This window comes from Rhinolophus sinicus, chromosome 8, assembly GCF_057876585.1.
Source record: "Rhinolophus sinicus isolate RSI-liver-muscle chromosome 8, RSI-T2T, whole genome shotgun sequence".
Taxonomy (NCBI): domain Eukaryota; kingdom Metazoa; phylum Chordata; class Mammalia; order Chiroptera; family Rhinolophidae; genus Rhinolophus; species Rhinolophus sinicus.
Genome location: NC_142508.1, coordinates 39,893,743 through 39,920,258, shown reverse-complemented (window position 1 = coordinate 39,920,258; position 26,516 = coordinate 39,893,743). Strand labels below are relative to the sequence as shown.

The 26,516-nt window shown below is 44.3% G+C and overlaps 1 long non-coding RNA gene across 1 annotated transcript; it reads right to left on the bottom strand.

Moving 5' to 3' along the window:
• Positions 1-24,505: 24,505 nt before the first annotated feature.
• On the bottom strand, positions 24,506-26,364 carry LOC141567730 (uncharacterized). The gene is made up of 2 exons (XR_012490566.1): positions 26,068-26,364; positions 24,506-24,785 (listed from the first exon to the last, which is right to left on the bottom strand). It is a non-coding gene; the product is annotated as an uncharacterized LOC141567730 (long non-coding RNA).
• Between the last annotated feature and the right edge of the window lie 152 nt (positions 26,365-26,516).

Sequence of the window (26,516 nt, the reverse complement as noted above, 5' to 3'; positions counted from 1 at the left end):
GGCCACACAAGGCTATTGGGAATTTATTCTGAGGAATTCATTAGGGATGTGTGTAAAAGTGAGTGTGTGCGTGTGTGTGTGTGTACAGCAGAAGTTTATTCCTCCCTGTTATTTATAACCCTGAAAGATTGGGAAGCCCAATAACAGAGGCACAGGAAGCTGGCATATGGGTGAGGTGCTTATGAAAATGAAAATTAATATACCATATAATTCACCCATTTAAAGTGCACACTTCAGTGGCTTCAGTATATTCACAGAGTTGTGCACCATCACCACAATCAATTTTAAGACATTTTCATCATCCCAAAAAGAAACCCACATCTCTTAATCATCACCCTCCAATTCTCCCCCTAGCCTCTGGCAACCACCACTCTACTTTCTATCTCTATGGATTTGCCTTTTCTGGACATTTCGTAGAAATGATTCATACGATACGTGGTGAGTTTGTGTCTAGCTTCTTTTACTCAGCATGGTTTCAAGGTTCATCCGTGTTGTAGCGTGTCAGTTCTCCGTTCCTTTTTATGGCTGAATACTATTCCATTGTATGAATATACCACATTTTGTTTATCCATTCACCAGTGGATGGACGTTTGGAATGGTTCCATATTTTGGCTATTGTGAGTAATGCTGCTATGAATATTCATGTCCAAGTTTCTGTGTGGGCATTTCTCATGGGAGATACTTAAGAGTGGAATTGCTGGGTCACATGGTAACTCTGTTTAACCATTTGAGGAACTGAAAAGGCACTTTTTATAAGAGTTGGTTAAGAGCAAGGGGTCTTTTTCTACTTCCTCAGAAAGGTGCTGTAATGTTACCTGGAAGCCCTATTGTCAAAACGGGCCACTAACCAGGCAAGTCACTTCATCTCTTCCTGCCTCAGTGTCTCCACTTTATCATGAAGTGCTGAGGATGCAGGAGGTGCCTTGAGTGGGTGTTGGAACAATGCCCAGCCCTGAGTGTTACTGGGACAAAGGTTTCATTCTCACCAGGGGACAGGACAGCATGGCCTTCTGGGCTGCATGCAGACTATGGGGGGGACACCCCAGGAAAGCACCCAGTACCTACAGGTTCAGTAGCAAGTCCCTCTCCCAGAAGTGTATTTCAGGAGCTCCTATTGGGAGCAGCTTGACCTCCTGGGAGGCGGTTTTTGTCATAATCCAGGCACCGTTGGGCATTCTGGGGATGCTCAGTGTGTGGGATGCCCAGGAATTGTCAGGAACTGTGAGTTGGCCCACATCTTCCATGACCCTAGGAAACCCCACCAGCCCTTCATATCTGTGGGGGGGAAAATCAGTTTACAATGATCCGAGCTCAGAACCTAACTCTGTTCTACATGCAAACATAGAGCATCTTTTTAAAATGTGGTTTTAATTGACACTGACTATGCCACCTTTTATCCTAGGGCCCCGCCATGCTTCCAGCACAATTCCACTTCTCTTAAGGCCACATTTATTCATGAAAAGCAAGTGTGACGATCTGTCCTCTTGTTCATTTCCTGGCTGCTCTGCCCCCTGGTGGGGGAGGGCAGAGTGGGTAGGGAGGTGATCCCAGAAGCGGAGTAGAAAATTAGAGACTCAGAAACTTCCAGAAGAAGGAGGAGTCCAAGAAGTTGAGGGCCCCTGTGACATTGTAGCAGCTCCATGGCAGAGGATCAGGGACCCTTAAGGATCCCCAAGGACATGTTAGGGGGCCCATGAGATCAAATCCATTTTCATAAGATATCAAGACATTATTTGCCTTTTTCATTCTCATTCTCTCCCGAGTGTTCAGTGGAATTTTCCAGAGGCTACATGGCGCACGATACCACAAATGACAGAAGCAGGTACCAGGATCCAGCCATCTTCTGCTGAGTCAGACACGAAAGAGATTTGCAAAAAACGTAAAGCAATGCCACTCTTCACAATTTGTTTTTGTTTCGGAAAATATAGCTATTTATATATGTTATTTTCACGGACGTATAACATATGTTTTTACTGGTATTTTTAAAAAAGAGCTCATTGCAGCTGCAGAAAACTTCTTTATCTCGGGGACTCTCCTGGTTCTCCCCCTCCTGGTGTTAGCCACCTATAAAAAAATAAAAAATGAGTTCATAACTATAATACATACTTTTAATTTCTTGGCTGAAATTCCTAACACCATAAACATCGATAGATTGAACCCACACACAAAAAAACTCCTTTAAGTTCTTGACAATTTTTAATACTCTAAGAGGTCCAAGACCAAATAGTTTGAGTACTGCGTATTAGAGATTACAACACAACGTTCCCTGAGGCCTTCAAATAAGAAAAAGATTATTGGGAGAGTGGGGTCCTCCAGTGGGTTACAAATGAATCATGGGAGTTAAGTGCACTGCTGGATTGTCTCTACATGGTCACCAAGCTGGAGGCCTGGACCTGGTCCTGAGGTATGTGTGGGGAGCCCCCATCAAACTACCAGAGTGGGAATGTCCTCCGAGAACAGGAAGGGAGACTCTACCCTCCAACTAGGAACGGGGTGGGTGCCCTGGACTATGCCAGCTCCTCCTTCCGGCTCCCCCCCAGGCCTGCCCCACCCCACCCACGCCGCCCCCATCCAGCCTCCTCCCTGGGTTCAGACCCACTCCAGCCCTTCCAATTCATCCTCCACAAGACATCACAAACTTGACCTTGGCCTCTCCCTTACCCTAAACCTTTCTTTGTAGACTCTGCCCCATGGCCTCCTAGGCCCTGCATACTGCAGCCCCGCCCTTCTCCGTGGTATCTTTCCAGCCTAAAGCCCCCACCCCCACCTCTACCCCCATCCCCCACTCCCTTACCCCCACCTCGGTGTTAAGCTTTACTCAGAAGAGATTCCTATGTTTCCCCAACCCCCAACTGGGCTGTGAACCCCGGGAGGGCAGGGCTGGACTGTCTCAGTCATCTCTGGGTCTCTAGCTAGGTGGGAGCAGGTTTTGGGGGGATTTGCGTGTGGAAAGAAGAAAGGAAAATGGTAGAAAGAAAGGAAGGAAGGGAGGGAGAGAAAGAGGGAGAATCTCTACAATTGAATCGCTGGTTCCGTCTTTTTTCCCTGAGCTGTGTCTCCTTGTGCCCACCAGAGGGCACGCTGACCCAGCAAATCCCTTTTGAGGCGCCTCGGCCTGCTCCACGTAAAAAAAGGAATTATGATAATGAAGATGAATGACATCAATACCCTACTCAACACCCTGCTGGTCTGGTTCTGGCCAGTGTAGGAGCTGCCCGAGATCGTGTGTTTAAAGGGGAGGAAATGTCCCTGGGAGGGAGCGACAGTCCAGCCCTGGAGTCACCGCGCCCCCCCACCCACCCACCCACCCACACACACACAGACACACACAACACCAGTACCCTGGCCTGGCACTGTCCAGGTCAGCACCTGCTGTCCCAAGTGCTGATGCTCCTGTGTCATGTCAGTGTACATGTGGTGACGTGTGCATCGGCCCTCTCTGCCCATTTCAATGTTTTCCCTCAATAGCAACCTCCACTGCACGCCCCTCCAAGTCTTCTTACCCTGTGGCTGTGTGTATCTGTGTCCCAGTTCTGGTCCCCAGGAAGTGACCAGTCCATCGTGCCAGGAGGGTCCTCCCTGCACGTGTTGAGGAAGCCACAGGGGCCTGTGCATCTCCTCACAGCCCGAATGGACTGTCCAAGCCCCACTTCCAGACATCTCGGTGTAGAAGCAGATTTGGGAACTGCTTAGAGGTGGGTCCCTTGCGCTCAGGGACCTCCCTGGGACAGACAAGTTTCCCGTGCATCGTGCATCGAGTCAGGGTGGGCCTAGGGCTGGGGAGGAAGTCTAGTCCTCCCTGGGGACTTCAGCGCCTGGTGTGGGCTGAGTGGCCTCCGGAGATGCGTGGGCTGGGGAGGGTCCCGCGTGTAACTTCTCTAACTTCTCCCGTAGCAGTTTAGGCCCCGCTCCTTGTGCACTTGTTGTCACCTGGGATCCTTCAGTAAAGTGAACTAAGTATTCCGACCTGGTCTCTCTGTGCTCTGGGCAGTGGGGGCGAGGAGTGTCCGAAGTTGGGCCACCAATGCCCCACCTATTATGGCTGACTTTCATCTAGAACATCCTGGGACTGCCCTGTCACTGATTTACACCCAGTTGTCCTTTCTGCTTCAGTGCCTGTGCCCCCACCCAGTCCTCAGTCCTTACCCCTAGGATCATCTCAACCAGCCCAGCCCTAGTAGGCCCAGAACAGGGGTGTTTTTGCAATTTGCAGTCTAAGAAGCCCCAGAGTCAAAGCTGATAGTCCACCTGGGTGCCTGGTTACACCTGTGGTGCCGATTTCAGCCAGCATTTCTCTGATGGCTGGGACTTGAGAATACTGGTTGAAATAGTTTTAATATTTCACCTCCAGCTTTCTTCTCTAGAAGAAGTAGAATTAGCAGAAGAGGCCAGTTCCCTTCCCAACAATTACCTGGGTGGAGAAATCCAATCAGATATGGCTTTCCCCATCTCCAGGGCATACACATTGACATTTTGGTACATAACTAATTAACTGAGAGGTCTGAGATTGAGTGGGTGCAGGAGGTGGGGAACAATGACGCATTTTAGTTTTATTCCAGTCACTGTGCCTTCCCTTTCCCTCCTCTAGGATCTTCCCTTTCCCTCCATGATATCTAGGGCCCAGCTCAATCACATTTAGTGAGGGGGGAAAAAGTCTATCCGTTCTGTTTAAAGCTCCATCCTCCTTTCTCCTTCTTCAGCTCTGGCCCTGGGACTAGCAGCTGGCAGAGGCCCATCCTCGTTTCCTCCTCCCCCCTTCTTTCGAAGTCTTACTGCTGGTCGTTTTGGACAGGAAGGAGGAAGGTACAGACAGACACATCTCTGATCTGTCTGGTCAATGTCATGGTCTTGGCTTGGTTTTGTGGCTTCTACAGCCATCACTGACTCCAACTGGGCCTCCAATTGCTGATGGTCTCATGAAGTGCAGATGTGGATTCTTTGGGGGGCGGGGGGGGGTGATGAGAGATGAAGGGGAGAATAATAAAACAAGCTAACAGACTGAGAATGACAGATTATCCATCCACCTAGGAAAATCAACTTAACTCTTTGCTTGTAAGGTACAAAATTAACAGAGCATATCTTCTAGGTACTAGGATGGGGCACCCTAAAGAGCTTGTATTCATCATCTGTTACTAGGTTAGCAATTTCCCTGAAATCTAGCAGCTTTAAACAACAAACAGTTATTATCTCACAGTTTGTGAGGGTCAGGAATTGGTGAGTGGCTTAGCTGGGTGGTCTGGGTCAGATGTCGGCTGGGGCTGCTGTCATCGGAGGGCCTGTCTGGGGCTGGAAGACAAGCTTCCATGACTCATTCCCATGGCTGTTGGCTGGAGGCCTCAGCTCCTCACCACGAGGGCATCTCCTTAGGACTGCCTGAGTGTCCTCACAACCTGGCAGCTGGTTCCTCCAGAGCGAATGATTGCAGAGAGAGAAAGCCAGGAGCCCACAATGCCTTATGTGATCTACACTCAGAAGTCACACACTGCCTCTTCTGCTATATTCTATTTATTAGTAGTTGAGTTTCTAAATCTAGACCTCACTCAACGAGAGGAGAATTAAGCTCCACCTCTTGAAGGAAGGGAAGAGCATCAAAAATTGTGTGGACATATTGTTAAACCATCACAGACATTTTTATCATCTCCTGGCTCATTTTCTGCCAAACCCATAAAAATTAAAGCTACATAAGCAGAGTGGGGAGGAATTGTTCACTTGTTAGTTCCTGGAGGAGCAACTTGCCAGTGGATTTTCTCCAGTCTCCACTCCAGCACACACTCATGTGTATAAGGGTTTGACTTGGGGCTAAGAGGTTAAAAGGTGTGTAATGGGTTCATGGGCAAAATCTTCCTTTTCTGAAGAGCACCTTCTGGCTGCTTAGGAATCCACACAGTTTCTGTCCTGTCTCAATCTAGGGAACAGTGAGACAGGTAGTGAAATGATAGCAGAGATTCAGTACAGGGCAAAAAGGAAACCCAGTGCATCATTAGGATGATTTTCAGGGACAACTCACAGACTATTCAGCGAATAGTGGCTTAAACATAGCAAGCAGTCACACAGTGGGAGTTGCTGGGGTTGATATAGGACTTCAACAACGTCGCACTGTCAGAGTCTGCAATTTTCCTGGCCTCTCCTCAGTCACAAGATGTCTGCAGCAGCTCCAGACACTCACACACCATGTTCAAAGATAGGAAGTAGGGGTAAGCAGATAGCGGGAAATTTCTTTTCCTAAAGGGTGAGAATGCCTTTTACCAGAAGGCCCCAGCAGACCTCCTTTTATATCTCTTTGGCTACCGTAGTACTGGGTCCCATGGTTACCCCCTTTACCAAGGGTGGGGCTGATTAAGGAAGTTCTGAACAAAACCCAGGTTCTGTTAGAAAGAAAGAGTGGTGGGAGATAGTTTTTTGGATAGGCAGTAAACAGGATTTCATATATGTTCTTGAGGTTACTATAGATGAGACTATCTATTGCTACATTAAAAACTGCCCCCCAACTTAATGCCTTAAATTGTTATTTATTTTGTACATAAATATAACAGGTAGGACCCAGGAGCAATGCTCATCTCTTCGTGTGGCGTTGGCTGGGGGTGACTCTACTGAGAAAGGAATCTTTTCTAAGATTCTTCACTCACATACTGACAAGTCTCCAGCCAGGTAGCTCTGGGAGAAGCGGAGATGGGCTTATGCAGGACCAAAGCAGCAGCCTCAGAATCTCAAGCTGTTCCTGGTTTCTTGAAAGCAGAAATAAAAGATTTCCAGGTGCCAGTAGCCCTAATCAACACCTCCCCGGAGCGCTGTCAAAAGGATCCTTCAAGGCCTTGTGACCCAAATCCCCTTTAGCCACTTAGTGATGAGAGGCCACGGATGGCAGCAGGCAGGAAGCACAAGGCCTGGAAAGGAGACGTTGTCAGGAGGGTACACCTTTAAGAGGATGAGGGGTGCATCTTGGGTCTTACCCAGTGTGGCTCTGGCAGTTCTCAGCCTCAGTCTTCTCTGGGTCCTTGTGGATGACAAAGAAGCCCCTCTTCACAGAGCAGCACCTCTGAGTGGGTCTGTGAAAGACCTGCTGTGACCTGCAGCAGCTTACATCAGAGTTGCTGGAGTCAAGGTCCACTAGTCCACAGATGGACTAGGGAAACCTCAGCCAGTGTGAGACCCAAGGGGCAAGCTCCTAACCTGGACAATCATGAGTCCTTGCTTGCAAAGGTCAGATTTTATATATTATTCCTCCACGCAATACCGTTGTTTCCAATGGCCTCAATAGCTGCTATAAAAATGAAGTGATCACAGAAGCTAGCAATGGCCTGTGGACACTTTATGGAGGCTCACTGCATCACCTGCTAAGCTGTCTTGCCAAAAAATGGAATTTAAAATTTGATCAAGCTTCTCACTACTAGTTTACAGGATAAATAAGGAATAGAGGAATACATTAACAGACCCCACAGGAAAGCAGTCAGCAAAATTCAGAATATGAAAGCTATAGGACAAAAGAAAAATAAGCTATAGGACAAATGACTTAGTTTTTTTCAAAAAATAAATTGCAAAAAAGGAAATAATGATCCATGCAACAACATAGATAAATCTTGAAAACATGCTAAGTGAAAAAGGTCAGTCATGGGAGGCCATATATTGTACGATTTCATTGATATAAAATACCCAGAATAAACAAACCTATAGAGACAGAAAGTGGATCAGTGGTTCCCAGGGACTGCAAGCAGAGGGAAATAAGAAGTGACTGATCAGGGATAGGGTTTATTTTGGGGGTGATCACAATGTATGAAAATGAATTATGGTGGTTATTGTGCAACTCTGTGAATATGGTAAGAACCATTGAGTTGTATACTTTAAATGGATGGATTATATGGTATATGAATTTTAGCTCAATAAAGCTTGTTGAAAAATAAATCACAAGGGGAAAAGGGAAGGGAAACTTTAGACTAAGAGACTTGAAACACATTGATCATACGAAATATGTGGACTTTGTTTGATACTGATTGAAAATGTTTTAAAATTATGAGACAATTGGAAAACTTTGCACACTGACTAGACATTTGGCAATATTAAAAATTATTAATTTTTAAGTGTGATAATGGTATTTTAATTATTTTTAATCGTCCTTATCTCTTGGAGATACACAGTAAAGTGTTTAAAGATTAATTATTATGCTTGGGATTTGCTTTAAATAATCTAATCTAAGGGAAAGTAAGGGGGATATAGATGAAGTGAGATTGACATATATTGAAAATTATTGAACCCAGCTGATGGATACCTACAGGTTCATTATATGTTATTCTTAATTTGGGATAGTTTAAATTTTCCCATAACAAAAAAAGAAAAATATTAATGCTTAAAAAATACAAAGAAAAGAGACCTTTAGGTATGGGATTCAGACATGGAACTGAGGGGAAACAAATAGACCAAAAATCAACCAAGTATTTGAAAGAATTCTATTATAAAAGAAACCATAAGCCTGGCCTATTGAAGACTGTAATTGCTCAGTATCTCAGAGAAGTGAGCTGACTTTTACAGCTGCTTTTACCCTGGGGCATTTGCTGATTCTGCGAGTAAACAGGAGGCTGAGAACCTGGGTTTGCACCAACAGAGAACCACTGCTAGAGGACAGAGCCATAATCAGACACTTTGGCAGACACTTGGGAAGCCTCAAGGACACAGGTGTTTTTCCCTTTTGTTATTTGCAAAACCTGGATCTATGTGTATAGATGTAGATATGAACAAAACCAACTCTCTCTCTGTGTCCCAGATGTCATTTCATTTTTAAGTTGCATGTTGTGACCTTTGACTGTTTCTTGTTTGTTTGTTTGTTTTTACTGGGTTAAGTGGCTTTATTAGAGAAATCCAAGATTACAACAGACTTAAGAGTTGGCATTGGGGCCCTTCCCAACCTCAGTGTTCTTAGCAAGCATATAATAACTCTCTAGGTGATGATTATTTGTGTTCCTTAAAATGTAGCCATAAATACTGTCATGCAGGGTGTCAGGCAGGGTCTCAGCTCCCACTCCCCACACAAGAACACAGGATATTGTGAGTCCAAAAAGGAACACCCACGGAGCCATAGGTAGGGGAGTCATACCACTGTAGTCTCACTGGAGGCTGGATTCACACGACGTGCAACCTGCTGTCCGCTGTTCTGCCAACCAACCTCACTTGCTAACTGCAATCCGCCATGCTAATTGCAATCTGCTCTTGCTAGCTCGGCCACCATCTTCTTGCTAGCCCCCATTTTCTGCTCGCGTAGCCACGCCAGTTATATTAGTGGCTAATGGCTCACTGGTTACAGCTAATGGCCATCCAATCACAGTTGATGGCCATTTACTACCTGAGCCAGCACCTTTCCACGTGAGGCCAAGACCCTGGAAACTGCACTCCTGGCTCTGCCCCACAAATACTTTTATTAGTAACCACCAGAATGGCATGACAACCGAGATGAATATCCAACTGGTGATGGTATCAATTTTAAACAATCGTCTATCAAAGACCACCAGGAGGTATGGCCACTGGCGGTACTTCATTCTTTGTCCCTTTGTCTTGTCAATTATTAGCACTGAGTTAAACAATAAGAAAGTACACTAACAAGGATCTGTTAGCAGAGAATAATTTGCACAGAACTACTGGGTCTTGTGTCTTCCTGCTCCTACTTCCCTGTAAGCAATTACCCTATAATAAATTATGTTATATTCTATGGAGTTGCCTGCATTGTTCTTTGGTCTGAAGATACCTTCTTCTATGGTGGCCATTACACATTTGCCCCACTGTCAGACATTATATAATGCATGAAATTGAAAACCTAAGCAAAAAGTCTCTGAAAAGCAAAGTGGAACTTACCATGGTCTCACAGATGAAGATTAGAGTTCATGATTCACCAAAGAAGAGCCCTGGAGTAGATAACAGATTCTCAGATGAAAACCTGAGAGGGCTATGGGTGAGCCGAAGGTAGACTAAGAATTATCAGCACTGCAACCCAGCCTTGACTTAGCATAGTTCCTGATTGTACTAAAGTAAGCATCCACAATTCAATTAGTGTAGCATAGGGAAGATTGAACTTCTTTTGAAGGAAGATAAATTATCTAAAATAGCTACAATTTTTATACCCAATGACCAGCATTCAATAGAGCATTATTAAATAAGCCGAGGAAAGAATATGACAGAACAACAAAAGGAGAAACAGATACCAGAAACAGCTGGTTGAGCTGCAGTCACGTCAAGGTGGAAGACTCGCTTCCACACTGTAGAGAAAGGTCCAGAAGAGCAGTTCTCAGGCTCTTGGCCTTGCTTACAAGTCACTGGTTGTTCCCATGTCTGCTCAGACCACCTGGATGCCCCCAACCCCCTTATGTAACCAGCGACTGTAAGCCACCTTTGTTCTGCATGCTATTTAACTGTTGGTGTTGCCCCAGTAGGCGTGGATCGTGCGGATGCCCAGCGGGTGCTGTCCATGTGTGTCAACCGGCTGCCCTTGAGAATATACCCGTGGTATGAACCCCTTACCTGCGGCTCCGTTGTCTTTTTTTGGCCTCACTGAATTCAAGAACGTGCTAGGAGTCAAGCTCCTGCATTACACGGAATCACTCTGGTGGCAGTGGGCAGGCCTCGGATGCTTGCTGGCTGTGGGCAGAAGACATCAGTTTTTGATCGTGGTCTTTCCATCAGGCAGCTCACAATGAGGCAGCCGACCTCCACAGAGCAAGCAGAAGAGTGAGAGAGGGCAAGTGAGACAGATGCCAGAGTCCTTTTGTGACCTAATCCCAGAAGAGACATCCCATCACTTTTGCCATATTTTATTTGTTAGAAGCCAGTCACTGTGTCCAACCTACAGGCAAAGGGGTCTAGATCCCAAAAGCCCGTGAATACCAGGAGGTAGAGTCATTGGAGGCCATGTACAGGCTGCCTGTCAGGAGCCGTGTTAAAGTGATAATAAATGTGATCACGGCTCCACCTAATGGGAAAGGATGGTAAACAACAGAGTATGTAACAAGGTGGGAAGTTTTTGACTCCATTGTTGATTTGCCAGAACAAACACAGTTCACACAGCCAGTTAAACTTGAAAATTCAAATTTCAGAAAAACAGCAAATGCCTTTTTTAGTATAAGTATGTCCCACGCAACATTTAGGGCATACTTATGCTAAAAATAACTTGTTGACTATCCAGGGAGGGGCATCCAGGAGGTCTTTGGCTCCCCAAGCCTGGTGTTCAGAGAGAGAGAGCTAGCGTGGCAGGCAGAATAATGGGTCCCCCAAGATATCCACTCCCTGATCTTCAGAACCTGTGGATGCTGCATGGCAAAAAGGAATGGGCACGTGTGATTAAGTTAAGGCTGTTGAGATGAAGAGATTATTCTGGATTATATCTCTGTGGGTCCATTAAACACAATGGTCTATATAATAGTGTTATGGGTTGAATGGTGCTTCCCAAAAAGATATGTTGAAGTCTTATCCCTGGGTACCTTATTTGGAAATAGAGTTGTTACAGATGTAATTACTGTGTTTCCCTGAAAATAAAACCTAGCCAGACGATCAGCTCTAATGCGTCTTTTGGAGCAAAAATTAAGACCCAGTATTATATTATGTTATATTATATTTATATTATATTATATTATATTATATTATATTATATTATATTATTATATTATATTATATTATATTATATTATATTATATTATATTATATTATATTATATTGACCCAGTCTTATGTGATACTAAAATAAGACTGGGTCTTATATTAATTTTTGCTCCAAAAGACGCATTAGAGCTGATGGTCCAGTTAGGTCTTATTTTCGGGGAAACATGGTAGTTAAATTAAAATGGGTTTCTGATACCAGGCTACGGTCTAGCTCCCTGCTGCTTGAAAAAGTTAAAAATCGAGAGTAAAAGTTGGCCAAAAGAAAAGTTGGTTTATACAGAATGCATTCTGAGAGGAGGGTGGACTCCTGTCCAAAGGCCATCTCCCCCCTTCCTAGACTGGTCAGAAGGTTTTATAGGTACTCAAGAAGAACAAAGGAAAGGGGGACTCAGTCAGGCAGGTCTGAGGGCTGACATCACTTCCTGCTTCCCGGGCGTCTGATCTGTTTTAAGATAATGAATGCGGGGCGGCCAGGTGGCTCAGGCGGTTAGAGCTCCATGCTCCTAACTCCGAAGGCTGCCTGTTCGATTCCCACATGGGCCAGTGGGCTCTCAAACACAAGGTTGCCAGTTCAATTCCTCAACTCCCGCAAGGGATGGTGGGCAGTGCCCCCTGCAACTAAGATTGAACGCGGCACCTTGAGCTGAGCTGCCTCCCGGATGGCTCAGGTGGTTGGAGCGCATCCTCTCAACCACAAGGTTGCCAGTTTGATTCCTCAACTCCCGCAAGGGATGGTGGGCTGTGCCCCCTGCAACTAGCAATGGCAACTGGACCTGGAGCTGAGCTGCGCCCTCCACAACTAAGACTGAAAGGACAACAACTTGACTAGCAAAAAAGGCCTGGAAGTACACACTGTTCCTCAATAAAGTCCTGTTCCCCTTCCCCAATAAAATCTTAAAAAAAAAAAAAAAAAAGATAACAAATGTTATCTCCTGACTCTGACTCTGAACTCCTAGGCTACCATGGCCTGGGGCTTCATGCATCACCAGTAAAAACTGCTAGGGAGTTGCAAAATGGATTCTGGTGTCAGGGCATCTGAAGATGAAAATATTGTTCTTTCCAAGTTAGGATTCTGCTAATTAAATGTTAATTTCCTTGAGAAAGGAAATAAAACAGAGTTCTTAAGTCAATCAGTGAGGGGAGAAACAAAGAGAAAATAGATGAATATCAGAATGGATCAAACTGCAAACAAACTAAGTCTAATAACAGACGGCTAGATAACGAGCTATGCAGTGAGTCAAACTGCAAACGAGGTAAGTCTAACTGCGCTATTGATTCCCCGAATTTCACCCTTACATTTCTACTCGAGTAGGGTGGGCTGGCTCTTAATCTAGTTCTTAACTGGTGTCCTTATAAGAAGATGAGGTGAAGATACAAGAGAAGGATGGCATATGAAGACGGAGATAGACAATACAGTTACACAGCTGCAAGCCAGGAAACACCAAGGCCACCACCAGAAGCTGGAAAAGGCCAGAAAAGAATCCCTTACAGGTTTCAGAGGGAGCATGGCCCTGCTGACACCTTGAGTTTGGACTTCTAGCCTACAGAACCATGAGACAATAAATTTCTGTTGTTTCAAGCTACCCAGCTTGTGGTACTTTGTTACAGCAGGTGTAGATCGGTAATAGAGTAAGGATGTGTGTGTGTGTGTGAGAGAGAGAGAGAGAGAGAGAGAGAGAGAGGTGACAGGTCAGAGAGAGAGATTTGAAGATGCTGCATGGCTGTCTTTGCAGATGGAGAAGAGTCCACGAGCCACGGAAGGAAGGTAGCCAGCCTTTAGAAGCTGGAAAAGTTTAGGAAGTGCATTGATTCTCCCCTAGAGCTTCCAGAAGAAGCACAGCCATCCTGACACCTTATTTTAGCCCCATGCAACCCGTGTCGTACTCCTATGCTCCAGAACTATATGGTAATACAGACGTGTTATTTTAAGCCACTAATTTGTGGTAATTTCTTATAGCAGCAATCGGAAATGAATACCTTTGGGCTGAGGACAAAGATGCAGGCAAGGAGAGGAAGTAGTTAGAGATAGAAGTGTAGGAGTGAATGAGATCAGGGCGAAAGGGTGAAGGTAGCATTAGGGCCTTGGCATGGGGCAGCCATGTACCATGCCCTGACCACAGAAGAGGAGGTCCCGAGGGAGGCTGGTACAAAGCAATCACAGAGACGACAGGAGCACGCAGGACAAAAGCCAGGGGCTGACACCTGTCTCTCATGTAGGCAGTGTGGAACTCCCACTTTTCAGGGAAGGTCCCAATGTCACGTCTATGCTTACGGCTTCCCCATGTGGCTCTCCTGCCCAGCCTTGTTGCCAGAGCCCCATTTGGCCTTGGTTGCAATTATCTAGAAATCATAGGTTGCAAGTTCCAACGGTATAAATGGGACACTTGAATGGGGAGATTGGGCACACAGTGTTTCCCAGTGAGATGTGATAAATGGGCTGGTTCTGTTGTAAACACGGAAAATCCACATGAGCAAGAACTTGTCTGTTTTGCTCACTTCTGGATTTCTATGGCCTAGAGCTGTGGCTTTCAATTGGGGCAATTATGTCCCCCAAGTGACATATACCAATGAGACCTTTTGGTTGTCACAACTGGGGTTGGTGGTGGGGCTACTGTCATCTAGTGGGTAGAGGCCAGGGATGATACTAAATGTCCTATAGTGCACAGGACAGCCCCCCCCCAACACACACACACACACACACACACACACACACCCCCCAAAGAATGGTCCTGCCCTGCGGTAGACAGAGTAATAGCCCCCAAAGATGTCAGTGTCCTAAACCCCAGGGTCTATGAATATGTTAAGTTACATGGTAACGGAGAATTGAGGTTGCAGATGAAATTAAGGCTGCTAAACCAACTGACCTTAAAATAGGGAGTTATCCTGGGTTATCTAGGTGGGCCCAATATAATCACAAGAGTTCTTGGAAGTGGAAGAGCGAATAAGAAGACTGAACCAGAGAGACAGCGGTATGAGGTGGACTTGACCTGATGTTGGTGACTTTGAAGATGGAGGAAGGGGCCATGAACCAAGGAAAGTGTGTGGCTTCTAGAAACTGAAACAAGCAAATGGTAACAGATTCTCCACTGGAGCCTCTCAAAAGAAATACAGCCCTGTTGACACCTTGATTTTAGCTCTTTAAGACCCATTTGGACTTCTGACCTTTAGAACTATAAGAGGATAAACTGGTGTTGTTTTAAGCCAGGAAATTTGTGGTCATTTGTCACAGCAGCCATAGGAAGCTAACAAAGGTCCTAAATGTCAATAGAGTGGGGGCCGAAAAAGTCTGTCCCAGAACAGCGCCAGGCTCACAGTAGCTGCTCAAAAATATTTCTTGAGAAGTTGGACCTATACAAATGCTTTCAATTTTGTGACAAAATAGTGTTTCTTGCCTGGTTTCTTGAATAGCTTCCCAATGAGAAATGCCTTTCCCCATAACCGTCTGTGTTCATTCATGCTGGAATTTCATTTTTTTTAAAAAAAGATTTTATTGGGGAAGGGGAACAGGACTTTATTGGGGAACAGTGTGTATTTCCAGGCCTTTTTTGCAAGTCAAGTTGTTGTCCTTTCAGTCTTAGTCGTGGAGGGCGCAGCTCAGCTCCAGGTCCAGTTGCTGTTGCTAGTTGCAGGGGGCGCAGGCCACCATCCCTTGCTGGAGTCGAACCGGCAACCTTGTGGTTGAGAGGACGCGCTCCAACCAACTGAGTCATCTGGGAGTTCAGTGGCAGATCAGCTCAAGGTGCTGTGTTCAATCTTAGTTGCAGGGGGTGTTGCCCACCATCCCTTGCGGGAGTCCAGGAATCGAACTGGCAACTTTGTGGTTGAGAGGATGCGCTCCAACCAACTGAGCCATCTGGGAGGCAGCTCAGCTCAAGGTGCTGTGTTCAATCTTAGTTGCAGGGGGCACTGCCCACCATCCCTTGCGGGACTGGAGGAATCAAACTGGCAACCTTGCGGTTGAGAGCCCACTGGCCCATGTGGGAATCGAACAGGCAGCCTTCGGAGTTAGGAGCACGGAGCTCTAACCGCCTGAGCCACCGGGCCGGCCCCTGGAATTTCATTTTTAACCTTGAGGCCGAGGTGATCACAAAGCTTGGCTTACGTGTTTGCTATAGGGAGGTGTATTTAATTATTATGTGTTTTTGACAGGAAATAGAATTTATTTCCTGAGCTTGTAATATTTAACCCCTGATATTGTCATTAATCCAGTTATAATTAATTCACCTCGAGCAGAAATGGTCAAGATATTCCTGGAGTTACGAAAAGAACCCGTGTGCCTTCCCTTCCATCGTAAGTTTATGTAAGTAAATGAAAAATTCAGTTAAAGGAGTTTCAGATTTTTTGTAACAGTTTTACTGATATATAACTCACATACCATAAAATCCATCCTGTAAAATTGTACTATTCTATGCTTTTGAGTATATTCACCGAGTTGTGAAACTATCACCACAATCACTTTGAGAACATTTTCATTACCCCCAAACAGAAAGAACAAGGTGTTCACACGTGTACAACAGTGTTCATAGCCACATTCATTATTCATAACAGCCAAAAGGTGGAAATAACCCAAAGGTCCATCAACAAATAAATGAATAAATTAAGTCAGCATATCCATACAATGGTATGTTATTCAACCGTAAAAAACGAATAAAGCTGACACATCCTACAATGTGGGTGAACCTTGAAGACATACTAAGTGAAATAAGACAGACACAAAGGCCACGGCTCCACAGAACTCAGCTTCTGTATGAAAATCTCTGTTCCAGGCAGAACATGGCTGGAGAAGAAGCAAGGTGAAGGGTGGTTATTAGGACAATGACACAACTAAAGAATTCTAGGAAAACTGAACTTTTTTTCAACCTCTGCCCACTCAGGCTGATCTGGGACAAAAACCCTTTTTCTGGGGTATGTGGGAAGTGGGGATGGAGGTGGGGTGTGTGTTACTCTGTGAGCTGCTGAGCCTATGGGCAGAAGAAGGGAACTCAATGTCTTAATCAGCTCGGGCTTTGATAACAAAATGCCATAGACTGGGCGGCTTAAACAATAGACATTTATTTCTCACAGTTCTGGAGGCTGGGAAGTCCAAGATCAAGGTGCTGGCAGATTCAGTTCTTGGTGAGGGCCATCACAGGGCCTGTCCTCAGTTTGTGCCCAAGGAGAGACTGAGAGCTCTGGTCCATCTTCCTCTTCTTATTAAGACACTAATCCCATCATGGGGACCCCACCCGGGTGCCCTTATCTAAACCTAATGACCTCCCAAAAGCCCCACCTCCAAATACCATCACATTGGTATTTAAGGCTTCAACATATGAATTTGGGGACGGGGAGGGACACATTCAATCCATAACACTCAAGTAAGCACAAATTGATAATAATAATAATTCCTGGTTTTTCAGTCCATTTCCTATGTGCCAGACAGCTAATATGTATGATCTCAAGGACCATGACCCTGAGATTGTGTGTAAGTTATCTCTTGCTGTGTAACAGATAGGCCCAAGATTTAGTGTTTGAAACAACGAGCATTTATTATCTCTCAGAGGGTCTGTGGGGCAGGAATTGAGGAGCAGCTCAGCGAGGCAGTCCCAGCTTGAAGTTGCCATATGGTGCCATATGGTGGCCAGGTCTGGGACCATCTTGAAGCTTTCTTAATCCACATGCTGGTGCAAGGGTCTCCCATGAGGTATCTCCAGCTTGGCAGCTCAGGGATGCCAAGGTGCAAGTCCCAAGACAGCGAGACCCAGGCAGTGACTGTGTCACCTTTTCTAACCTCGCCTCAGAGTCACTCAGCATCCTGTCGGCTACATTCTATTCATGAGAAGCAAGCAAAAAGGGCTGGCCCATAATCAAGAGGATGGGAATATTAAAAGAACCCCCCTTTTTATGAAAGCGCTGTAAAGAATCTGTGAACATGTTTTAAAATCATCACAAGTAGGCATTATTTTATGCCCATTTTACAGATGAGCAAGCTGAGGCACAGAGAAGTTAAGTAACCTGTCCAATACCACACAGCTTCGAATTCACATCCAACCAGTCTGGCTCCAGAACCTACATTCTATGGCTTCTCACATGATCCGGCATCTCTGCCTGTGGCCACACTGAGCACAGCTCCTCAGAAGAACTGTGAGGACAGTGAGGAAAGACTGCATGAATGTCTATGAACTGTTGAAAGAAAATGCTCAAAGCTCTGCCAGTGAAATTGAGCTCCCAAATCATCATTTTTGCCTGTGATGCCAACCCAGTAAATTCAGAGCCAGCGTTTTAAAATGCAAATCCCCAACTATTAACAAAGGGGTGTTAAAAAGTGATAATTTCTTTAAAAAATAAACGTAACTTTTAAAATGTAGAAAAGAGGTTAAGATCTTCTCTTTCCTGCAGCTCCAGACAGAAAGATACTGATTTGCATAACCAAGCCGCGCTGAAGAATCCACTCCATAAGGTAACAAACTGAGAGCAGTTTCAAGAGCCCCCATCTTGTTTTCCTGGGCAACCTGGAGGCTTGACTTCCTGTCACCAACCTGATCTGTTCATTTACGGCTGTCCTTGGAAGGATAATTTGAACAAAAGAGTCTTGTGAGAGTTCCCTAGAAATTGTTGCCATAGCTTGAGAAAAACAACCTCCCAGAGAGTCTTGCAATTCCGATTGGTCGTCTTCCTTAATCATTTGTTGCCATGGTGATAACAGCATATCTCTCTTATTGAAGGGAATAAATGCTTGTAGGTTTTCCTTCCCGCGCTCAATCAGAAGAGGATTGTTGGCACTTTTCTCCCACAAACGTAATGGAAATCAAAGCCTGTGACTCTGCTAGATTTCCTATTTTAACAAGGACATTGAGAGTCCTGTCTCATTTAAATGAACCAAAGCGTTCATCCGCGGGCACAGCCAGGTCTGCACAAATGGTAGCTGTAGTTATCACGTTGGAGGTGAACTGCAATTTTAACTTCACCAGAGCGCCCGCTGGTGGGGGATAAGAAAACAACAGGACTGTCGCTGCTGGGAGACCCCCTTTCGTCCTCTCCTCTGTAGAGTGCTCACCACCACCACCCACCCGGCCAGACTTGTGGTGGAGTGCAGAGCGAGGACAGAAATCCCGGAGACTCTGCTGAGGGTGGAGAAATATGCCCTCCCTCTCTCCGCACGTGCTATGTTCACCTACTGTCCACTGTGCCAGGCATCGTGCGATGACCTCTACACTTTTCATCCTCATGGCAACCCCTTAAAGAGGGAATTATGACTGCCTCCCTTTCTGCAGACGAGGACTCCAAAAACAGAGAGGTTAAGTCTCTTTCCCAAGGCCACACAGCAAGAAACTGGATATACTGAGGCTATGAGAGCAGAATGAGAAAAAGAGTCTGAGTTCTTGATTACATTATTGAGCCACTGAATCAGTCCTGGGCTGGCCCTGCCTCCAGACCTTCTGTTATGTGATATAGATAGATAGATAATAGATAAATATGAAAACTTCATGTGACTTTTTAAAAAAGAAAATATGATTTTTTAAAGAAAACTTTAATATGAGGTAAAAATTACAGATAGGTCACCAACTGTGACCATTTTAAGATACATGGAATAATCACTGAAATATAATGCAAAGAAGTAGTTAAAAAACCAATCATCAACAGCAATAAGCACACTCAGAGTCCAGATCTTGGTTTCCAACATTACTCTCCAATAAAAGGAGCCAGGGCACCTTGGAGAAATGGCTGGTTCTAAGAATGGAGCAGGAAATATGCAAGATGAGCCTGGAACATCTTATAGTGCCAAAAAAATAAGGAAATACTAGAACACACACACACACACACACACACACGATAAGGATATGTCAAAGGGACACAGGAGCCAACTAAAAGAGCACACAACAGTCAAAGCTGGAACAATTTGAGCAACAAAATAAAAATGTAGAATTGGATTATAACCCACAATATAAAATAAATATTCACAAGTCCACACGGATAAAAATAAAGTGATTGAATAAATAAACAAATGGGAGAGAAGAGACAGATCTCCTATGCAAAAGATTTCCAAATAATTTATGTCGATATTGCCCTCTCACGGAGGTGAAGCAAAACTCTCCACTTCCTCAGTGTGATCTGTGCAGCGTGACTTCCTGCCATAGAGCACAGTATGGAAAGGGAGGGGGAAAAGGGTAACTTTACACTGAAGAAATCTGACGAATACTATGTCAGCCAGGTGGTGATTAAGATTAACATTAATAGCAATAAGTCATATTGATAATATGCACCTTTCATATCATGCGATGAGAATGACACTTTACCTCTGTGGTCTTCTTCCCCAAGAGCCATAATCCCAGTTTAATCATGAGAAACACATCAAACACCACTTGAGAGACATTCTACAAAATACCTGACCATTACTCCTCAGAACTGTCAAGGTCATCAAAACAAAGAAAGTCTCAGAAATTGTCATAGTCCAGAGGAGACTAAGGTGACATGATAATTAAATGTAATGTGATATCCTGGATGTGACCCTGGAACAGAAAAAGGATGTTAGATAAAAACTGAAAAATGGATGTCAGTTAATAATATTGTTTCAGGGCAACCAGATGACTCAGTTGGTTAGAGCACGAGCTCTGAGCAATGGTGTTGCTGGTTCGATTCCCACATGGGCCAGTGAGCTGCACCCTCCACAACTAGATTGAAGACAAGGAGCTGCTGCTGAGCTGCCGGAGGGGCAGCCGGATGGCTCAGTTGGTCATGTTCTCAACCACAAGTTTGCCGGGATGGTGGGCTGTGCCTGCTGCAACTGAAGATTGAAAATGGCAGCTGGAGTTGGAGCTGAGCTGCACCCTCCACAACTAGACTGAAGGACAACAACTTGGAGTTGATGGGCCCTGGAGAAGCACACTGTTCCCCAATATTCCCCAATAAAAGATTAATAATAATAATAATAATAATAATAATAACATTGCATCAATATTGGTTCATTCATTGTAACAAATGTACCCTACTAATGTGAAAATTCAATAATAGAGGAAACTGGGCGTGGAGTATGTGGAAACTCTGTTTTATGTTTGCAAGTTTTCTGTAATCTAAAACTACTCTAAATACGAACTTTTAAAAAACAACACAGAGGAAAAACAGAATATTAAAAATTATACAAGTAACCCAAAAGAAGACAAGAAAAGAGGAACAAGAGCAGATGGATCAAATAGGAAGCAAACAGAAAGATGGCAAACTTTAACCACACCATGATTAATCACATGTAAGTGGGCTAAACACTCCAATTAAAATACAGAGATTGTCCAGCTAGATAAAAAGGAAACCCACCTATATGCTGTCCAATAAAAAAAAAAAGTTTAAATATAAACAGAGAGTCATGTTGAAAGTAAAAGGATAGAAAAATATATACCATGCAAACAGAAAGTATAAGACTCTGGAATAGTTATACTAATATCAGACCAAGTAGATTTCAGAACAAGAAATATTACCAAAAATAAAGAGGGTTACTTCATAATTATGAAATGGTTAGTTTGTCAGGAAGACATGCCAATCATAAAAGCATATAGACTAAAGAACAGAGTTTCAATATACATGAAGCAAAATTTGACAAGTCTAAAGGGGAAAATAGACAAATCATAAGTACAGTTGGAGATTTGACACTACTCTCTCAGTAATTTCTAGAAGTAGACCAAAAAAATCAATAAAAATACAGAAGACTTGAACAACACTATTAATCAATTTGACCTAACTTTAGGCTCTATAGAATACACAACAACCACATTCTTTCCAACTTCCATAGAATAATAACAAATACATAGCACATGGCAACCCATATAACAAGTTTCAATAAATTTCAAAGGATTGAAGAATGTGTTCTCTGATCATAATGGAATTAAATTAGAAATCAATAGCAAGATATATGGAAAACATTGAGTATTTAGAAATTAAGCACACTTATAAATAATCTAGAGATCAAATGGAATTAAATTAGAAATCAATAGCAAGATATATGGAAAACATTGAGTATTTAGAAATTAAGCACACTTATAAATAATCTAGAGATCAAATGGAATTAAATTAGAAATCAATAGCAAGATATATGGAAAACATTGAGTATTTAGAAATTAAGCACACTTATAAATAATCTAGAGATCAAAGAAGAAATCACAAGGGAAATTAGAAAATATTTTGCACTCAATAAAAATAAAAATGCAACATACCAAAATTTATGGGATGCAGTTAAAGCTGTGCTTAGAGGGAAACGTATAGCTTTAAAGTGCTTATTTTAGGTAAAAACCTACCATGGATTGGAAGTGTAGTGTAGTAGTTAAGACATGAAATCTAAAACCAATCATCTCCTGTTTAAAACAATACAACAAAACAGAGGGAATTCATTTTAATAGTATATTTTATTTAACCCAATATGTTCAAAATACCTATTTTCAATATGCAGCATTAGCCCCATTTCAAGGGATCAATGGCTATGTGTGGCTAGTGGCTACCATATTGGCAGAAGAGCTCTTAAAGTACTAGAACCATCCTGGGCATGTTGGAAATGCTTTATGTGTTCGTTAAATAAACATCAAGAAAGATAAAAATTATTTCTGCAAGTCAAGAAGATAAAAGACCAAAATTCCTGGGCATATTTCCTGTGAATATACATGTATGAGACTTCTGTGTAGGGAAGCATATTTCAAACTGTGAGTTGCAATCCATTATAGGTTTGGTGGCATCAGTAGGTCACAACAAGCATCATTTCTGAAACATGAAATGAAATAGAAAAGAAAATAGAGTCTCTTGCTCATGGTAAGACTAAGTTCTGCTTCTGAAATTTTTGAAAATGTGTGTGTGTGTGTGTGTGTGTGTGTGTGTGTGTGTGTGTATGGATGGATGGATTATGATGTAAAAAGTAGCTCTTACTGTGAACCTTATTCAAAAGAGTTTGAAAGCCACCAATCAAGGATACATTTAAGAGTAGAATTGCTAGGTTAAGACTGAGCAAATGGACATGTGCAACTTGCCTGTAGAGATTGTCAAATGGCTCTCTGCGACCATGACCATGATATGGCAATGAAATTCTGTTCCTTATTTTTTCTTCTGGGGCACACAAAAAACGTGTCCGTGCCCCAGAACACACTAGTTATGTGTGAGACCCCCTAGTGATCACCTAGCAATGAGGTGAAACCATGTAGCTGGTTCCAGACAATGAAAAGTAAGCAGAAGTCACATGTGTCACTTGCACACTTAGGCTATGAGAATCTCCGGTTTCTGTCTTCCCCTGCTATGTCAACATAGAGAACTTCAGGAGAGATGAAAGAGTCCGGGTCACTGAGTCACCACATGGAGGATAGCTGTCCTGCAGAGCGTCCGAGACCCATGTGGACTGTGTGAGAGTGAGAAACTCAAATTGTGTTAACTGAGATTTTTTACAGTTGTTACTGCATTATAACCTAATGTATCTTAAATGGTACACTCACTGGAATGATTGTATCAATAAATACTCCCACCAGTATTGTAGAAGTATATCTGTCTCCCCATATTTATTAAGAAAATATTTATTGAGCACCTATTATGTTCCTGGCACTGTTTTAGGCACTGGAGATACAACAGTGAACAAAACAAAAAGATCAGACCTCGTGAAGCTTATATTCCAGTGAGAGACTCAAACTATAAATAGAATAAATAGGAACATTATACTTGAGATGGTGGCTACTCCTACGAAAAACAGTAAAAGCCAGATAAAGGGAATGGGGAGTGTTGGGTTACAATTTTAAATGGCATGGTCATGGTAGGCCATCATTGAGGACGTGTCATTTGAACAAAGACTTGAAGCTAAGACGGGGAAAAGCCACATGGCTATGCAGAGAGCATGTGAAAGAGAGGAAATAAGACAAAGGCACTGAAACAGGAGCCAGCAACAAGTGTTGGAGGAATTGCAAAGAGGTCAGTGTGGCTGTAACAGAGAGAGCAAGAGGAAGACCATAGGGAGGTGAGTTCAGGGAAATAACAGGGTCTCCAGATTGTGGGTCCAGCAATAGATAATATTGTTGGCCTTGGTGTTTGTCCAGCTGATATCAAATGGTGTGTTGTTGTCATTGTAATTTGAACTTCCCTGATTATAATGGGGTTCAGCATTAGTTTGTTGTTCATTCCTAAAGCTCAAAAGATTTGAAGATACTACCTTGGTATTTTTGCCTACCTGTAGCATAAGACAACCTGGGCCCAGGAAGTCCCCTGTAAGGTCAATAAGATCATTTCTCTGGAAAGAGGGTGCTTTGAGACTAGGGTGACCAAGTTTAGCAATTAGAAATACAGGACTCCGATTGAATTTCAGATAAACAACAAAAATATATATTTTAGTATAAGTATGTTCCATGCAACTTTTGCTCAAAAATATTACACTGAGCAAAAGAAGCCCAAAACAAACAATACATGCTATATGATTCCATTTCTGTAATACTCTGTAACGGCAAAACTAATCTCTAGTCACAGAAGCCAGAACAGTGATTGCTTGAAGGGGACAGGAATTAACTGGAAAGTGCTGCAAGGGAGCTAACTTGGGGGTGATGGAAATATTCTAGAGCTTGTCTTGGGTGGTGGTTACCCGGTTGCATGCAATTGTCAAACTCATTGAACTGAATACTTAAGATCTATAACATTTTATTGTATGTAAATTAAGCCACCCATGCAAAAAACAAAACAAAAAATGAGTCATACAGCTGACTGAACCAATCAGAGGTATGGAAGTAGGGCATGCTGATTGGTTTACGCCTGAACCTCATGGCCACTCACTGAAGTACCCACAAGAGTCATCTTCTACCAAAGCAAGCAAGAGCAGTAACTAAAAAGGAGTAGAAATGTGGGGCAAGAATATGTTTGGCTGCCATAACAAAATGATCCAAAGCAACAGTGGCTTAAGCAATATAGAGGTTTATTTCTTAAATAAAAGTTGGACACTGGGAATGGAAAAGTGAGCGGTGCTCCAGGAAATCATCAAGGTCGCGGGTGCGTATGCTCACCACCGGTCTCTCATCTAATGCCCACGATGGCTGCTCCTCCAGCTGGCAAAAGGAGAAGGAGGACATGTCCCCTCCCTTTAAGGCCATACCCAGAAGTTGCTTCATTTCTCTCTTCTTAGTCAAGCCTTTCTACCTCCTTGGTTTCATCTAATTCCAGCGGCACTAAAAGTTTCATCTGGTGGAAAAATGGAAGAAACAAGCCTGTAGGGAGCTTGTAAGAATTAAATGAGCTAATGCACACGAAGTACTTGGAACACAGTAAGCGCTCAAAGGCGTTAGTGGTAGCATATTTATTATTTCATAGCCCTAAATAATTCAGAAGATCTTTCTGGTGAAATTGAGAATCAAAAAAAGAGAAGGGGGAGAAAACAGGAGCCTGGATTCCTTTTACTTATTTGTTCAGCAAATGTTGGCTGCTCCTTGGCCTTCTCTGTTTCGGGGCCAGTGCAGATGATCAAGACAAAGTTTAGCCCAGCTCATATCCATCAGGAATTCTTTGGTTGCAAGTTACAGAAATTCAACTCAAACTCGCTTGGGATAAAAGGGAAAGTTGAATAGCTCATGTCATCACAATTCCGGCATGATGGGGTGCAGCTGGCCTTAAGAGTACCGGAGAGAGGGGAGGTGAATGCCAACGGGACTCTCACCCCATCTCTCTTTTGCTCCTCCCAGTGTCAGTTTTAATCTCTCCTCCCGGTAGGTAGGAAAATGGCCACTGACAGCTCTGAAACTATTCTTTCACAGCCTCCCCACCCTAAAGGAAAAAGCTTCTTGCCCCCAAACTCCAGATCCAAAAGCCCAGAGAAGGACCCTCATTAGCTTAGCCTACATTCTGTTGGGGGGGGGGGCATAATAACTGGCCCAGCTTGACTCACTTGCCCATCCCTCAGCCAATCACGGTGAGGAAGGGAGGGGCACACGAGCGAATGGCAGCTCCTATTCTAAACAAGAGAAGTAGGGGTGCATTTCTGAGCCCCGGTAAATAAATTGTCTCGGCTAACCTCATTAATTCTTTTTCCTCTTATGGCTGGAAGCTTGGAACAAGAAATGCAAGAGTCAGGTGGTTTAGAAGACGACAAGCTAATGGTTGGGAAGTATGGTTTCCCCAGTCCACCTAAGCACGAGTCCCTGCATACAGCAGGTGCCCCATTAATGTTTATTGAGGGAATGACTGAATTAATACTCTATTCTCAGAGGCTGCCCTGGGACCGCCCCAATTTCATAGACCCTGAGCTGATCAGGATTGAAGCGGGGATATGGGTCCCGCACACCCGTGCAGTGCGTCTCAGAGCGCAGACACCTGTCCCAGGGGGCGGAACCTTCAGGTGACAGACAAAACCTTGAAGACCCCGCCACCTTTTAGGACCCAGTTGGGGGCGGGGCTTCCAGACCCCAGCATTTTGGATTGCACCATCTTCCATCTGTTAGAGGGGAGATCCGAGAAATTCCTTCTGTACCTTCCGCCGGCCCTGCTCCACTCTCTGGCCACTAAGACGATGTATTTGCTTCTCTAGAAGCCACACGGTTTCCCCATTCACTTCGTTCCGCCTCACGGCTCCACGCGGCCACACGTTTCAGGCTTCCCCCACCACCACCACGCAGTGGCTCGTCCCGGTTTGACGCATTGCAGGGAAGGCCCGACCAATCGGCGCCGCGCTCTCATTTCCGCCATGGCCCGAGCCCAATAGCGGCGCGGCTCACACAAGGACTCGTCACGCGCCGCCGAGCGTGCCCCTCCGCCGTGGAGGAAAGTGGTGAGGCCACAGGGGTTGGGGGCGCGCGGCGACGGAAAGTAGTCCCGCGGCGGGTGCGTGCACGCGCGGCCAGCAGCAAACCTCGGCACTGTACCGGGAGGGAACTGGAGATCCGAGGGCTCGGCGACGCGGAGAGAGGCGCGGAGGGATCC